The sequence below is a fragment of the Schistocerca nitens genome, chromosome 9 (assembly GCF_023898315.1).
Source record: "Schistocerca nitens isolate TAMUIC-IGC-003100 chromosome 9, iqSchNite1.1, whole genome shotgun sequence".
Classification (NCBI taxonomy): Eukaryota; Metazoa; Arthropoda; class Insecta; order Orthoptera; family Acrididae; genus Schistocerca; species Schistocerca nitens.
This window is the reverse complement of record NC_064622.1, coordinates 73788960-73807399: the sequence shown is the minus strand read 5'-3', so window position 1 is coordinate 73807399 and position 18440 is coordinate 73788960.

Below are 18440 nucleotides of genomic sequence, written 5' to 3'. Positions count from 1 at the left end.
CCAGTCATCACGAGGCAGAGAAAAATCCCTGGACCCGCCGGGAATCGAACCCGGGACCCCGTGCGCGGGAAGCGAGAACGCTACCGCAAGACCACGAGCTGCAGACAACTCTTCCATTGTTATTACCTGACTCCCATTCTACCACCGCCTATCCCACCACTTATCATCCCTCCATTTCCCTGTCTACTCTCTCCCTCCTTTCTTTGAGCCTCATCTGTGTCAGGAGAGAGGACTTTTTTACAGAGAACTGCTGCCATGTCAAACAATTTGGGAAAGCTGTGTAAGTAGGCTGTTCATGTTTTTATATTGGTAACGCCACGTAGCGCTCTGTATGAAAATCACTGACTGTGCTGTGTGGCTGGCTGGCTGGCATTGTTGGAATATTGCTATTGTAGTGTTGGGCAGTTAGATGTGAACAGCACGTAGCGTTGCGCAGATGGAGGTGAGCCGCCAGCAGTGGTGGATGTGGAGAGAGAAATGGCAGAATTATGAGAGCCGACGATCTGGACGTGTGTCTATCGGAAAGAGTAAATTTGTAATATTGGATATCATGAAGTGATATATATATATATATATATATATATATATATATATATATATATATGATGGCTTTCGAACATTATTAAGGTAAATACATTGTTTGTTCTCTATCAAAATCTTTCATTTGCTGACTATGCCTATCATAGTATTGGCACTCGTTGTATTGCAGTAGTTCGAGTAACGAAGATTTTGGTGAGGTAAGTGATCCATTAAAGTTATAGGTTATTGTTAGTCAGGGCCATTCTTTTGTAAGAATTGTTGAAAGTCAGATTGCGTTGCGCTAAAAATATTGTGTGTCAGTTTAGTGTTTATCAGAATAAGTAAAGAGAGTAACGTCCGAGTACGTTCAGTTTCGCTCAGCTGTTTGAAAAGCAAATAACGTAAGGGGTTTATCAGCACAGTCATTCATAAATTTTTCTAAGCGGACGTTTCAGCTGTTGCTCTGTTACAAGATTATTTGAGTGAAGTGGAAAAACAAAATCAGCTATAGAATTGGGTCACACACATGGGAGACGGAATGAGGGGGTAGGGGGGCTGGAGAATATTGGAGTTGAGGAGTGGGGAATAGATGATGGGGTGGTGTATGTGGGTAGTAGAAGAAATGTACCACCATGACACAGATGTAGATGCCAGTCAAGCAGTCAACAACTTGTTTAACCCTACTACTCACTGTGGCCGAGAGGTTCTAGGCGCTACAGTCTGGAACCGCGCGACTGCTGCGGTCGCAGGTTCGAATCCTGCCTCGGGCATGGCTGTGTGTGACGGCCTTAGGTTAGTTAGGTTTAAGTAGTTCTAAGTTATAGGGGACTGATGACCTCAGCAGGCTAGTCCCAAAGTGCTCAGAGCCAGCGTACTACTCACTAAGAAACAAATGGGCTCATGTGGTTGTCTGAGGTTCTAAGCTGCCACAGAGAAACTGAATGGCAGCTGTATTCCGACTGCAAATGGATCTAAGAGTACTAATACTTAGAAATATTTGATGTGTTGGGATAAATCGATTTACTCTTTGATCCCTTTGACAGGCTGTGGTTATTTACGGAGAGTACAAGCTAGCCGTGTTACTCAGACTGTCTCGTTCCAGCTAAGAAGTGTAGTAAAGGTTTTGTAACTTTTGAGATAATCGTAGTATATTCACCAGTGAGATGTACATCACGTGTAGACTCCACAAGATATCGTGCAATGCATGGCAGTCTGCATTTCAGGGCAGTTACGTTATTAAAACAATTTTATTTTTTGTGGATAGCTGCTGCTCTCTGATGAACAATTCTGAAGCACTGCAGCTCCATTAGAAAATTATTTGGATCAATGAAAAAGAAATCTGCTTAATAGCTGGGTCAGACATATTACATTTGCCGTTGCTATCGTACGCAAGAGAGAAAATAATGTCTTTGCGTCTCAAAGCATGTCCTACTATCTGTTATCTTACTCTTATGACCCCTGTGCGAGACTCATAATGGTTGTAGGAGAATTGTGACGAGCATTTCTATAATGGTCCCCTCGTTCACTCAATAGTGTTTCCTCAGAACATCGTCGCCTCTATTCCAAAGATTTCCCTGATGTCTCATACCATGCGATGATACTAATTATGATCGTATCTTTGTTACTTACCTGAACCTACCTTTTACAAGATACTGTGAGTGAATAAGACAAGTCCTGGTTGTCCTACGATTTTAAGAAAGACAATGGATCACAAATTTAGCATTGGAGGGCAGCGTGGAGGGTAAAAATCGTAGAGGGAGACCAAGAGATCAATACACTAAGTAGATTCAGAAGGATGTAGGTTGCAGTAGGTACTGGGAGATGAAGAAGCTTGCACAGGATAGAGTAGCATGGAGAGCTGCATCAAACCAGTCTCAGGACTGAAGACCACAACAACAACAACAATGTAGTTTATGATGTCTTTGAATCTTTAGGTCATGGTGGGAATTTAATAAGACTGGAGTTGTTTCCAATAGAGGCATCATTCGTCCAAAGCGATAAGTGTCCCACATCCTCTTTTGACATTGTACGTGATTGATGAGATGAAGTTGACGTGCAGACAATTCATCTCCAACTATCTACATAATCAGACTATACAGGGTGTTTCAAAAATGACCGGTATATTTGAAACGGCAATAAAAACTAAACGAGCAGCGATAGAAATAAACCGTTTGTTGCAATATGCTTGGGACAACAGTACATTTTCAGGCAGACAAACTTTCGAAATTACAGTAGTTACAATTTTCAACAACAGATGGCGCTGCGGTCTGGGAAACTCTATAGTACGATATTTTCCACATATCCACCATGCGTAGCAATGATATGGCGTAGTCTCTGAATGAAATTACCCGAAACCTTTGACAACGTGTCTGGCGGAATGGCTTCACATGCAGATGAGATGTACTGCTTCAGCTCTTCGATTGTTTCTGGATTCTGGCGGTACATCTGGTCTTTCAAGTGTCCCCACAGAAAGAAGTCACAGGGGTTCATGTCTGGCTAATAGGGAGGCCAATCCACAATAACTTCAGTTATTGTGATCGCTTCTCAGTTTCAGTTATTGATAACTTGATACCAGTGTCTGAGTGTAATTTGTACAGCACTAAAGATCATCACTATGTGACCGAAAATCGATTCTGCTATCGATGAAGCTTCAATATTACGGCTAACACTGACATTCCTTTTAATTTAGTGTTGTTTCTATTAGGAAATGCATGAAAGGTCTTCAGAATCTTTCTGGAAACACTTTTCTTTGTTAGAAATGACATAAGACAATGCCTTCAAATACCACGAGCAAGATTTTCATTGTCTCTCGCTCACCAGAAGCAAAATGTTAATCTTACAGAAAAAAATCAAAAGGACCTTACCGTCGGAAATGTAATGGAGTTAAATTTAGTACTTGGGTACATTTTGCTAGAGGCCGTAGTTCTTGAATGATGTAAGAAAAACATACAAAAATGACCTCCAAACAAGTTTTTGTTGAATAACTCGAAAACCGTGGCCTCCAGTGAAAACGTATCCCAGTACAACATTTAACTACACTAAATATCCTAGAAAAAGATCCCCTTCGATTCTTCTGTAGGGGCCCGCATCTCGTGGTCGTGCGGTAGCGTTCTCGCTTCCGACGCCCGGGTTCCCGGGTTCGAATCCCGGCGGGGTCAGGGATTTTCTCTGCCTCGTGATGGCTGGGTGTTGTGTGATGTCCTTAGGTTAGTTAGGTTTAAGTAGTTCTAAGTTCTAGGGGACTGATGACCATAGATGTTAAGTCCCATAGTGGTCAGAACCATTTGAACCATTCTTCTGTAGGATTAACAGCTGGCGTGTGCTGAGCAAGAGAATATGAAAATCTCACTCATGGTTTTTGAAAGTGTTGCGAGATGCATAAAAGTATAGGTAAGGGCACCTGATTACCCTGTACTTCCTTTCACTGGTGGCATGTCCCGCGATGGCGCAGGGTCGACACTGTTAAGCCGTCGGCACATGGACCGCGCATCCGAACGTTGAGCGTTCCGACTCTCTGACGTCATAGCGTGGAATAGCACGCTCGGGAGTCTTTCCGAACGAGCAGAGCAATGTCTAGGATGTCAGATATTCTGAGCGTGCGTCTGAGCGTTGACCAATGAGATGGCACAATGCCACCTACGTCACACGCAAGCCGTCTCCCTTCAGTACAGAGTTGTGAGGCGCCATATTGGCATTAATTTCAAGCCTATATGTATATATGCCGTTTCTGAACACCAGCAAATTGAGAATCACTGGAAAACCCGTTAATAACTGTGTGATTCGTTCCAATAAAATAATGAGAATCATCATATTCGTGGCAAAAGAATTATTGTAACTTGCGTATTATGACAATACGCTATTTGAAGGCAGCGACACACTGAGGATCCACCCAAAACGCATTGTTCTTGGTACAATTTGTTATAATTGAATTTCAATTAATAACTTAATTATCTACGATTAACATTTTAGCAAGGGTTATGAAACTATGATTAGATACCAAGCGTGTGTTGTTGGTGTAGCGTAATGAGTGGTCGGCACGGTACCTCAGCGTGTTCGGTCAGAGAGCCGGTTGGTCTCTGTAATAAAAAAACTGAGTGGAAGAATCAACCATCGAACTTGAACAGGATGTCTTGCGACGTCCGCAACGACCAGACAACGATCAATAATGAACAAAAAAAAAGTCCACAAATAGATCCTTAATTGTGGCCATGGTTCGCGTCCAAAGATTACCAAATTTTTTTCCCTAATATTCACGTTTTTATTAGGTTCTGCTACTTTATTATTAGTTTAATATAAGTATAGGCTATAATATTTGATGGTATGTGAATATAATTTCACCTTTTTTTTTGAGGGGTGACTTTGTTCGATTGGCTTAATCTACAGGACAGCTAGCGCTACTTGTATAAAGATATTTTGCCCCTTTTTCTCTTTTACGCTACGTAATTCACATGTTGCAAAGATTCTGCTACTGGGCTGGGTAGGGACAGTGATCAAGCAAGACTGACCTTCGGGTTTTACTAAAATGTGAGAATGATGAAATAATGTTTATCTTACGAGGAGAAGTATTACAAATTTGTACCGCACTGTTTGTAGTGTAACTTTTATTAGCCTGTGTCCTCATTGATTGGACATGGTACTTTCCTTTTCGTCGACGATGTAGGAAATGTGCGTTTTAATAGAGCTAACGTGGGAATTTTACGCGCGCCCGTTGAGTAAACAGTGTGATTTACGAACTAGAAACATCCCTCAACTGCCGCTGGAGTGCGTCGCGATCGCGTATACCACGTTGGGGCCCACGTACCGTATGCACAAGTCGCATCGCTCCTGAGCGTTCAGCAGCACGTTGAAATTGGCACGCTCAACGTCAACGTTCGACTGCACGGTCCGTGTGCAGACGGCTTTAGGAACGGATTTGGCCAGGTTAGTGGAAAGGGGTAGCCAGATGCCCATCCTGCCGCCATCCCGTACCCCCTGGGACGGAATTGTGTACCCCTGCGGTCTGCGACTAGTGTAATTCATGGAATAGTGCGAACGTGTAACTGAGGTGGAACGTGGGGACCAGCCCGGTATTCACCGAGCGGTATGTGGAAAACCGCCCAAAAACCACATCCAGGCTGGCCGGCACACCGGCACTCGCCGTTAATTCGATCCGGGGCCGGCGCGCCTACCCGAGTCCAGGAAGCAGCGCCTCAGCGTGCTCGGCTACCCTGGTGGGTACCTAATTCACCCTGTACATATATACGAAAGATGCTACAGCAGCAGTCGTTGACTATTAAGTAACCCCGTTGTCCATCCCAGTGCGTGCTCTCAGGAAGGAAATGTATCACGCCCGGAGATAGAAGGCAGAGACATGGCCAGACGAGGGGAGGGGATACGGCGCAACCTGCGGCGGTGTTCTCTCGCGTTGCCCGGCAACCGGTAATGACGCGCGACGCGGCAGGCGCCGTGATTGGCGGCGCGGCGCGCGGCCGTCGCGTGTCTGCACAGCACAGGCGCCGCTCTTGTGCGCACAGTGGCTCCCAGTGGTGCCGGCGTGTGCCCGGAATGCGAGCCGCCTCAAAGCCCGCCTCTGTGCCGCGCGCCACGTTCCGGATTTCACTGATCTTTCCGCCGAACGAGCGGACGCCGGCGGCAGCGCGCTGGCGCCACCACCACAGCCGTTCCTCCGTATCGCTCTTCGAGCCGCGTCCGTAGCAGACACGAATAGCACGTGTGTGACTGACACCCAGAAAATATTAGATACAGGCTCCCAGGTAGATGCCATTTTCCTTGACTTCCGGAAGGCGTTCGATACAGTTCCGCACTGTCGCCTGATAAAGTAAGAGCCTACGGAATATCAGACCAGCTGTGTGGCTGGATTGAACAGTTTTTAGCAAAAAAGAACACAGCATGTTGTTCTCAATGGAGAGACGTCTACAGACGTTAAAGTAACCTCTGGCGTACCACAGGGGAGTGTTACGGGACCATTGCTTTTCACAACATATACAGGGTGTTACAAAAAGGTACGGCCAAACTTTCAGGAAACATTCCTCACACACAAAGAAAGAAAATATGTTATGTGGACATGTGTCCGGAAACGCTTACTTTCCATGTTAGAGCTCATTTTATTACTTCTCTTCAAATCACATTAATCATGGAATGGAAGTACACAGCAACAGAACGTACCAGCGTGACTTCAATCACTTTGTTACAGGAAATGTTCAAAATGTCCTCCGCTAGCGAGGATACATACATCCACCCTCCGTCACATGGAATCCCTGATGCGCTGATGCAGCCCAGGAGAATGGCGTATTGTATCACAGCCGTCCACAATACGAGCACGAAGAGTCTCTACATTTGGTACCGGGGTTGCGTAGACAAGAGCTTTCAAATGCCCGCATAAATGAAAGTCAAGAGGGTTCAGGTCAGGAGAGCGTGGAGGCCGTGGAATTGGTCCGCCTCTACCAATCCATCGGTCACCGAATCTGTTATTGAGAAGCGTACGAACACTTCGCCTGAAATGTGCAGGAGCTCCATCGTGCATGAACCACATATTGTGTCGTACTTGTAAAGGCCCATGTTCTAACAGCACAGGTAGAGTATCACGTATGAAATCATGATAACGTGCTCCATTGAGCGTAGGTGGAAGAACAAACTAAAATGAGCTCTAATATGGAAATTAAGCGTTTCCGGACACATGCCCACATGACATCTTTTCTTTATTTGTGTGTGAGGAATGTTTCCTGAAAGTTTGGCCGTACCTTTTTGTAACACCCTGTATAAATGACCCAGTAGATAGTGTCGGAAGTTCCATGCGGCTTTTCGCGGATGATGCTGTAGTGTACAGAGAAGTTGCAGCATTAGAAAATTGCAGAGAAATGCAGGAAGGTATGTAGCAGATAGGCACTTGGTGCGGGGAGTGGCAACTGACCCTTAACATAGACAAATGTATTGCGAATACATAGAAAGACGGATCCTTTATTTTATGATAGCGGAACCAACACTGGTAGCAGTTACTTCTGTAAAATATCTGGGAGTATGCGTGCGGAACGATTTGAAGTGGAATGATCATATAAAATTAATTGTTGGTAAGGCGGGTGCCAGGTTGATATTCATTGGGAGAGTCCTTAGAAAATGTAGTCCATTAACAAAGGAGGTGGCTTACAAAACACTCGTTCGACTTACACTTGAGTATTGCTCATCAAGGTGGGATCTGTACCAGGTCGAGTTGGCAGAGTAGATAGAGAAGATCCAAAGAAGAGCGGCGCGTTTCGTCACAGGGTTATTTGGTACGAGTGATAGCGTTAGGGAGATGTTTAGCAAACTCAAGTGGCAGACTCTGTAAGAGAGGCGCTCTGCATCGCGGTGTAGCTTGCTGTCCAGGTTTCGAGAGGGTGCGTTTCTGGATGAGGTATCGAATATATTACTTCCCCCTACTTATACCTCCCGAGGAGATCACGAATGTAAAATTAGAGAGATTCGAGCGCGCACGGAGGCTTTCCGGCAGTCGTTCTTCCCGTGAACCATACGCGACTGGAACAGGAAAGGGCGGTAATGACAGTGGTACGTCATGTGCCCTCCGCCACACACCGTTGGGTGGCTTGCGGAGTATAAATGTAGATGTAGATGTAGACACACGAAGGATTTACAAGATTACCAAGGATACTTCTTCTGCATAACGTTCAGTGAGTCGTTCACTAACATCAACTTACGCTGGTGAATCAAACATTATGGCCCCCTATTTAAGAGCGCCTTACTCCAATCCTGATACGCAGTTCAGCAGCATCCTTAATAGGTTTTTGGACGTATGAGACAACACATATCTATGCGAGGGACACGATATGTTAAACAGAGTCTACTCAGCTGTAACCTCAACATGCCATTGTGAAAGCTGTAGAGTGGTTGTAACGTCCCCCTTCCCTTCTATCGACAGTGTTAGAAATATATGACCGTGTAAGCATGTGCCTAAACAATTGTAATAAAATTTTGAGACGGCTATCGTTCCGAAGATTCAATATAAAGTCGATAAATGAGGGGGAGGTTAACAACAAGATGCCTTCTAGGACAACTTATTCTGCCTACTTAATTACTGTAAAATTTAGTATGGTTGTTCGAAAGGTTTGTGCTACCATTTACGTACTGTGCTAACGAGATGGAGTACCACGTGGATCGGAACAGAATAATAAGAGTTACTGAAATAATAATAGCTAAAAAAAATACGGTCGCCAGCCCAATTGTGCAAGATTTCTGTTCAGTAGGTGAATTAATGTGCTGAACAGTCAATGTCAAGAATTACTCGAACAGGCGTGGCAACAGAGGGCTGCACGCACATTAGCAAGAACAGTTGAAACAGTTACGTAATAAAACGAGAAAGAAAATAGTTTGCACTCGAAATATCATTAACTAATAGAGTTGCAATTCAGAAAACGTACAAGATAACACTTATATTAATGGTTACTTACTGTTGTAAGTGACAATGGCGCTACCTCACAATAACGTCTACTATTTTCATGTAAAATGGCAAAAAATAAGTAAAAGAAACTCTGTTGACTTCTGAACAGGGAAGTAGAAATTGATAATTACTGTATCAAAGGGTAATTATTATACTTTAGCACGACTGCAAGTCAAAATGTGAGCCAGAACTTTACTAACAACAAATTACAATCATCACTGATATTTGCACTCACTCATTAATTATAGTTAGTGCTTTTGTTCATAGTGCCAGAAATCATTTTAATTTGGCTAGTGGATTTACTATTTGCAACAATTAGATTGCCTCAGATTGAAGTTCAAATTTAAAGTTAGTGAGACTGAAATTACTGAATGCTTTAAGTTCAAATCTTTAATCTAACTCAATCATTTAATTCATAAGCAAAATTAACTGGAACTGGAATTTTCATTTTTCATTAACGGTACTCGGATTATGAAGATTAGATGGGTAGATCACATAACTAATGAGGAGGTATTGAATAGAATTGGGGAGAAGAGGAGCTTGTGGCACAACTTGACAAGAAGAAGGGACCGGTTGGTAGGACATGTTCTGAGGCATCAGGGGATCACAAATTTAGCATCGGAGGGCAGTGTGGAGGGTAAAAATCGTAGAGGGAGACCAAGAGATGAATACACTAAGCAGATTCAGAAGGATGCAGTAAGTACTGGGAGATGAAGAAGCTTGCACAGGATAGAGTAGCATCGAGAGCTGCATCAAGCCAGTCTCAGGACTGAAAACCACAAGAACAACAACAACAACAACTCGGATTATTGTAACAATAGGACAGGACAGGAACCTACTTGATGAATGATTTTAGAAGAACCACGGGTAAACAGTTTTGATTAAACTATGGTAACTATTCACTCGCAAAACTCCAAAAAGCTGAGTAACGCCGTTACAAAACTAGTTGACAATAAGCTGTGATGCAGCAATCTTACTTCAGTCCATTTTCGCTGTGACCAAGTTGCTGAAGACGATACTGCTGCTGGCTCCTTTCCATGATAATTAGCGAGCACGGGAGTTATTGACAATGATATTTGCGTGGCGGGTTCTTGATGTTGCCGCAGCCAAATTTCCACGGCCCACGGTCATCACTTGCCACGTGCCGTTAAATAGTCACTCCTCCAGTACAGTGCTCGCCATCCACGCGTCCGCACTTAGCAAGTCTCACACCAGAGTTCTCTCTCTGTGTAGCGCGCGCTCTGACGTAACATCCTCCCGCGTCCAGAGACGCCGCTAAGCCAACGATACTTATTCGTTGACAAAAACCTAACGTTTCCCTAACATTCCCTTAGTGTTTACTCAGCGATATTTACATAATATACATAATTGATTATACAGCAAAATAAACAAATTAATTCATACATCTTGTACATATAAATTTTCATAAAGATAAAAGCAAGTATATATACAATAATAAATGGTCAAAGAGCACATTGGCATGAAAGTGTTACGTGGTGGTGGTGGTGCAGGATTTTCGACGGTGCATAGCCGCAATACATTTTTATCACAGCTGGAAACGGTCATTATCATACGATCAGCATTATGTAAATGGAATTAAATATACCGAAAAGTCTCCAGAAGCGGAGTTCGGACTACATTTCGAGCAGGATGGGGAAGGACACGTACTGTTCTGAGGACTCTTCGCAGCGTTTATTTAGAGTGTTTTAGAGAAGCCAGGAGCATGGAAGACAAGAATCCCACCAAATGCGAGTCCCGACTGCTAATCAGTACGTCATCTCGCTCGGTTCGTGCATGGAGAGGTCGCTATCTTTCGTTTCTCCAGTCACACCCTGGTTGCCGAGCATTGCCATTCGCTTAGGAGGTGTTATCGACGCCACAGCTCCTACAACACCACGTTAATCAATAGCCCGACGCATCGTCACATCTCCAACTAATATTTGAACATGTGATTCGTACATTTCTTCTTAGGGAAGAGTTCGATAGCGGAACATGGCCTAATGAAAGAACATCGTTTCAGTTTTTAAGATACCAGGCACCCATTCCAGCACTATTTCCTATAGTAATAAAACTGGTAGGATTAGCACTTCGCCGGCCGCTGTGGCCGAGCTGTTCTTGGAGCTTCAGTCTGGCACCGCGCGACCGCTACGGTCGCAGATTCGAATCCTGCCTCGGGCATGGATGTGTGTGATGTCCTTAGGTTACTTAGGTTTAAGTAGTTCTAAGTTCTAGGGGACTGATGACCTCAGATGTTAAGTCCCATAGTGCTTAGAGCCATTTGAACCATTAGCACTTCGCCAGTACATTTCAGAGATTGTGACTACAATCTACTGGCACCTGTGGACAGGAGATAGTCACTAAACTTTGAAAGGGACTAGAAATTGAAATGTTAGGAGATGGGCGTGCTGATCATGGGACCATTATTCGCCACGCTTCTGCTTACGTGTTGGGAGACGGGAATGTCTGCTTACATGCAAGAACTTTACGGTTCTAAATTGGGTTTCTTGGAGGATACATTAACAGGCATATTACACTCCGTAAGCCACTGAATGATGCATGGTGAGCGGTACCTCGTAGCAATGCCATTGTTTTTCTGTCCATTCCATTCGCGTTTTCTGTGAGGGAAAAATAGCTGACTACATGCCGCCGTCCTTTTCTTTAGTTTGGGGTCGTTAGACTGGTTAGATGCGGTGTGGCGCGAAGCCGTCTCCTGCGCTAACTTCTCCGTGTTGGAATAGCACTTGCACCCCTCATCCTCAATAATTTGTTGCATGTTTTCCAAATTCACCTTCGGTTTTTGTCCTCTACATCTCCCTCATGTACCATGAAAGTTATTCCACGATGTATTAGTGCATTTTCTATTATACTGTTCCTTCGTCTTGTCAGTGTTTCTCATGTGTTCTCCGTGGCCGATTCTGCGGAGAACATGCTCTTTTTTTCTCTTAACATTTCACCTAACTGACAAAATGCTTCTGCAGCACTACATCTCAGACACTTCCATTTTTTTTTTAATTTTCTGGTTTCTTCCGCACGATTTACTTTCATACCAAGCAGTGCCCCAGACGAATATCCTCAACATCCTCAGAAATGTTTTCCCCAAATTAAGGCCTTCTCTCAACTAGCAGATTTTTTATGGCCAGGAATGCCCTCTTTACCTCTGTTAGTGTGCTTTTATGTCCTACTTGCTACGGTCGTCAATTTCATTGAGCTTCCAAGACTTCAGAATTTGTACACTACGTCTCTTTCGTTGTCCTTAGTTTTAACGTTACGCCTGTCGCGAATCTGATGTCAGCTACTCCTCATTACATATGTTTATTTCTGTTTGCTCTCAGTCCACAGTGCGTGCTCAATGGATTGTTCATTCCATTCAACACGTCCTGTACTTCTACCTCACTTACAATGAGGCTAGAAATGTCACCAGCACTTCTTATTATTGATATCCTTACACCTTGAATTACTGTCCCAGTCCTAACTTTTCTTTTATTTCCGTTTCTGCATCTTCGGTGTATGTCACGAATCTCAGAGCCGGAGCGAATGAGGAGGAGGAGGTCATCAGCATGTGCCCGACAGCGAAAAGTGTGTCGGCGAATGCTGACGCCATAGAGGTTCATTGTCAGGCCCCCAGTGAGATGCTCTAGGCCTCTAGGACAATGGCATACAGGACGGTAGAGAGGGGGCACCCCTGCAGATGTGTACCGGCCCAGTTAAACGTCCATTGACTTGGACTCGTGAAGTGGCACTGTTGTAAAGACGCCGGAGGACATCGACGAACGGAGGGGGGGATGCCCATTTGGGCTACCACCGAAAACAGGAAACGGTGGCGCACTTTATCGAAGGCGCTATCGAAATCTATAGCGGCGACAGCTACACGGAGTCCGCAGGCCGCCGCCATCGCAGTTAAGTAGCGGCATTTCTCTGTGGCAATGTTAACCTGTGCCCCAGACGTCGTTTGCTGTGGGGAGAGGATATGAGGGAGTACTGTTCGGAGACTCATTGACTCATTGCCAGTATGCGATCGAAAATCTTGTAAACGGCATTGAGTAGGATCAGCGGTCTGTAACGTATGATAGTCAAACCACGGGATGGTTTGTGGACCGGAATGATGATGCCCTCAACAAAGGTGGATGGGATTGCTTGGTCAGATGTCATCAGTTCTTGATATATAGCGGTCCATCGCGGTGCCATGAGGTCCCGGAAGGCTCGGTAAAACTCAGTTGGTAAAGACTACAGCTATGCTTTATATCCTTTCAACCTGAGCATTTCGTTCTTAGTGTTCCATTCTCGCTGTTTCTCTCTTGGTTCTTGTACATCTTTTACATATTGTGTACAACACGCCATCCCCATAGCTCACACCTCCTTACCTGGGATCTTCGATCATCTTGCACCATTTTACATTGTGAAAACCTTTTTCCAGATCGATACATTCTCCATACACTCTCTAATCTGGTTCACCTTAGTCTCATGATCCTTACACGAGATAGTATGTCTCCTAAACACTTATATGCTGGAACCAGATGGTAGTGGTGCGTTGAGGAAGCGAAGCTGAAAACATCTGGAGCTCCCTGACAACTGTGCTGTCTGTGAATTTCAAGTTTCAAAGAACAGCGAGTCCACAGAGCATTAGTGTGAGCGGGCAGTGGTACTCGGTCACGTGACCACTCAGTTCTGCAGCTCTGGTGCGAGAAGGTGGCGTGAAGCTGCAGTAGCAGCATTTGTTAGCGCACTTCGATTCTGCCCCTCTCCCTCGACAAAATGTACACTACCTTAAAAAAAGAAAACCAGACTAATGCACCTAATAAACATAGTCGGATGTCAATCCGCGTTCTCTGTTGTTACCGTACCTGGTAGGGTATAGAGGAGGTGTGAACAGCGTCGTATGTTGAGCGATCACTGCAGGGACGCGGAGACGCCGCGTATTCAACTTATCAGTAACTGACAGAGTTTGTAAAATCATTGAGGGTCTCCATTTGACCAGTTAGTTGAACTGCACAGTATCCACATTGATGGGACGTTCGTATGTAGTAGTGAACTGAAGATGGACGCCATGGGAACAAGAGTTCAGGCACAATCGACGTCGGCGGTTCAAGGACAATCGCCGCATTGTTCTCCAAGCATACTATAGCCCCTTCACATCTGCACTTGCCGTCTGAAATTGTATGATGGACACCATGCATCATGCAGCATCAACCCAAATCCCTGGTCGGACACAAGTAGCATCCGGACCAGAGAATATCCATTCCATATGTAGGTTGCCGTTTTCCCACAACACAAACGGTTGCATTTGGACGGGTTCCCTGACTGAAAATCGTGGACTCCTGATAAATGGAGTCGTATGGACTTCAGTGATAAATCGCGCTTCTGCGTTACACCGTGCGACTATCGTCGGAGAGTATGACAACAGAGGCCCTTTTCTTCTGAAGTTTTGGAGAGGCACAGTGGTGTTCTTCAGGCGACTCGATGTGGGAAGGCATCAGCTATGACGTCAGGTCAAGACTACAGTGGTTGAGGGGACTGTGACGGCACGACGACAGGTCACGGATACCCTTCGTCCTTAAGTGTAGCCTCCCATGCGACACGATGGTGGTACCATTTTTCCACAGGACAATGCTCGTCCACAGACGACACATGTATCTACGAGCTGTGAGACTGGTGTTGAAACACTCACATGGACAAACAAGCTACCAGATCTGTTCTCCAAGGATCACGTGCGGGACCAAAGTCGGACGTCAACTCATTTGCCAGTATCCAGACATCAAAGGCCGGTTAGAACAGTCTTCGAACAGCTTGCATCAGGAGAAGATACGACGGTATTATGACAATCTTCCCAAGCGAAAGAACTTGCCCCCCTTCTAACAGCCGTGTACCGCAAGTCTCTATAGGAACGGAAGGAGGTTCCAAATGATTGGAAAAGAGCACAGGTAGTCCCAGTCTTCAAGAAGGGTCGTCGAGCAGATGTGCAAAACTATAGACCTATATCTCTGACGTCGATATGTTGTAGAATTTTAGAACATGTTTCTTGCTCGCGTATCATGTCGTTTCTGGAAACCCCGAATCTACTCTGTAGGAATCAACATGGATTCCGGAAACACCGATCGTGTGAGACCCAACTCGCTTTATTTGTTCATGAGGCGCAGAAAATATTAGATACAGGTTCCCAGGTAGATATCATTTTCCCTGACCTCTGGGAGGCGTTCGATACAGTTCCGCACTGTCGCCTGATAAACAAAGTAAGAGCCTACGGAATATCAGACCAGCTGTGTGGCTGGATTGAAGACTTTTTAGCAAACAGAATGTTCTCAATGGACAGACGTCTACAGACGTTAAAGTAACCTCTGGCGTGCCACAGGGGAGTGTTATGGGACCATTGCTTTTCACAATATATATAAATGGCCTAGTACATAGTTGCAGCATTAGAAAATTACAGCGAAATGCAGGAAGATCTGCAGCGGATAGGCATTTGGTGCAGGGAGTGGCAACTCACCCTTAACATAGACAAATGTAATGTATTGCGAATACATAGAAAGAAGGATCCTTTATTGTATGATTATATGATAGCGGAACAATCACTGGTAGCAGTTACTTCTGTAAAATATCTGGGAGTATGCGTGCGGAACGATTTGAAGTGGAATGATCATATGGCTGGTATCAGGTTGAGATTCATTGGGAGAGTTCTTAGAAAATGTAGTCCATCGACAAAGGAGGCGGCTTACAAAACACTCGTTCGACCTATACTTGAGTATTGCTCATCAGTGTGGGATCCGTACCAGGTCGGTTGACAGAGGAGATAGAGAAGATCCAAAGAAGAGCGGCGCGTTTCGTCACGGGGTTGTTTGGTAAGCGTGATAGCGTTACGGAGATGTTTAGCAAACTCAAGTGGCAGGCTCTGCAAGAGCGGTTCTAGGCGCTACAGTCTGGAACCGCGCGACCCCTACGGCCGCAGGTTCGAATCCTGCCTTGGGCATGGATGTGTGTGATGTCCTTAGGTTAGTTAGGTTTAAGTAGTTCTAAGTTCTAGGAGACTGATGACCTCAGAAGTTAAGTCCCATAGTGCTCAGAGCCATTTGAACCATTTTTGACTCTGCAACAGAGGCGCTCTGCATCGCGGTGTAGATTGCTGTCCAGGTTTCGAGAGGGTGCGTTTCTGGATGAGGTATCGAATATATTGCTTCCCCCTACTTATACCTCCCGAGGAGATCACGAATGCAAAATCAGAGAGATTCGAGCGCACACGGAGGCTTTCCGGCAGTCGTTCTTCCCGCGAACCGTACGCGACTGGAACGGGAAAAGGAGGTAATGACAGTGGCACGTAAAGTGCCCTCCGCCACATACCGTTGGATGGCTTGCGTAGTATAAATGTAGATGTAGACGTAGATGTAGATGTAGCGTGTGCGTCCAGCCCAGAAGTAGAGCTACATCTTGTTGATAAGCGGGCTCATTCTGTGAAGTTCTTTTTAATCACTGGAATGACATGATATACCCCCCTTTTCCCCTACTGTATGTGGTGTTGGGCATTCGACAGTGTAAGCTGTCCCTTGCAAGTATAGGAAGAGATATTACTGGCCCGGGAACTGGTGAAGAAATCTCAGCACTAATCTAATCGATGTTTTAGAAAGCACGTTTCCTACTCACAGATCCCTTTACTGTGCATCTGAACCAGTTTATCCATAGCGGCGCAACTAGGTACTGCAGACGGGTTATAATGAGTATTACTGAGATGTATCGACTGCCTATAGGAGGAAGAATGGCGCTTCGTTAAAAGTAACGTAAATACCTCCTTTTTCTGGACTCAGGGGTTCTTTTCTCCCCGGAACCAACTGCCACCGCCGCTGATCGATGTGCCTCACCCGGACAGGTGGGCATGACTGGCTCGCGTGCGTCGCTATGGGCAGAGCCCGCTCTGGAAATCACCAGGTGTCCGCCCACGACCGCCACTATCGATCTCGCCAGAGCCTGGCACACGCCAACACGCCAGGCCCCGACGGGAGTCGATCACGGGACGCCGGCACCGGTGGCTCCGTCCAACACGGCACCACTTGTTACGTCTCGTATACTCCGTCAGTCCAATAAGCTCGAGACTGGTTTGGTAAAAAAAATAGAGAAACTTTAAGATGGTGATTTTAATGCTGAAGCTGTTCTACGTAGTCTTTCTCTCTTCCCCTGCCCCCCCCCCCCCCACCACTACCACCCTGCTGAATACAACGCACAGAACGTACATACAACCATGTGAAACAATCGGTAAGGATCTTCATGGTGACGGTGTTCGTTCAACTGGCGCTTCACACTGGGTTGAACGTCGATTATGCCGTTAAAGCGTTGACCACTCATGTGAGTTTCTGCATTCTGTCGTTTTTGGGTAGGTACACATTGATAGCACCATGTCTTGTTGTCACTTGCGCCGATTTCTTCCAAAAAAGAACTGTCCGCGTTTTGTGTTTCACTCAAGTCACGACAGGCGTACACGCATCGCTGTGTTTGTTTGGGAGTCAAGCTGAGTGGTACAAACTTTGGACAGGGTTTTCTCTTCTTCTAAACCTTCTAGAGACTACAGAATGAGATTTTCACTCTGCAGCGGAGTGTGCGCTGATATGAAACTTCCTGGCAGATTAAAACTGTGTGCCGGACCGAGACTCGGACTCGGGACCTTTGCCTTTCGCGGGCAAGTGCTCTACCAGCTAAGCTACCCAAGCACGGCTCACGCCTCGTCCTCACAGCTTTGCTTCTGCCAGTATCACGTCTCCTACCTTCCAAACTTTACAGAAGCTCTCCTGCGAACCTTGCAGAACTAGCACCCCCAGGCTGTGGCTAAGCCATGTCTCTGCAATATCCTTTCTTTCAGGAATGCTAGTTCTGCAAGGTTCGCAGGAGAGCTTTTGTAAAGTTTGGAAGTTAGGAGACGAGATACTGGCAGAAGTAAAGCTGTGAGGACGGGGCGTGAGTCGTGCTTGGGTAGCTCAGGTGGTAGAGCACTTGCCCGTGAAAGGCAAAGGTCCCGAGTTCGAATCTCAGTCCGGCATACAGTTTTAATCTGCCAGGAAGTTTCATTCTAGAGACTGTCTTGGACACTTGATATAGAGATACTGCTCCACTGCGATTTGTGACTCAACAACGTCGACACATTAAGACCTCTCGTACACTACTTAACATTTCCCGCTTGTTACTAAAGGCTCGAAAGAACATCTGTTGTTTACAGTTGTTAATTACTGTGCTGACAACGTCGCCTATATGGCAGGAATAAATCAGTCTCGGAGTTTTTTGCACGGATGGTCTGTTCGCGAAATATATTTGTAAGAGGAAGCAATGTATTGGCTGACTGTTCTAAGAACGTAAGCTCTCGCAACTTCAACAGTAGACTATACCGTGACGTATAACACTTCTCTTGCAGCGTCTGCCAATGGAGTAGGCTGAGTATCTCCGTGACACTTCCGTGCTAACTAAATGAGTCTGTAACGGAACGTGCTGCTCTTCTTTGGATCTTCTCTATTTGCTGTAC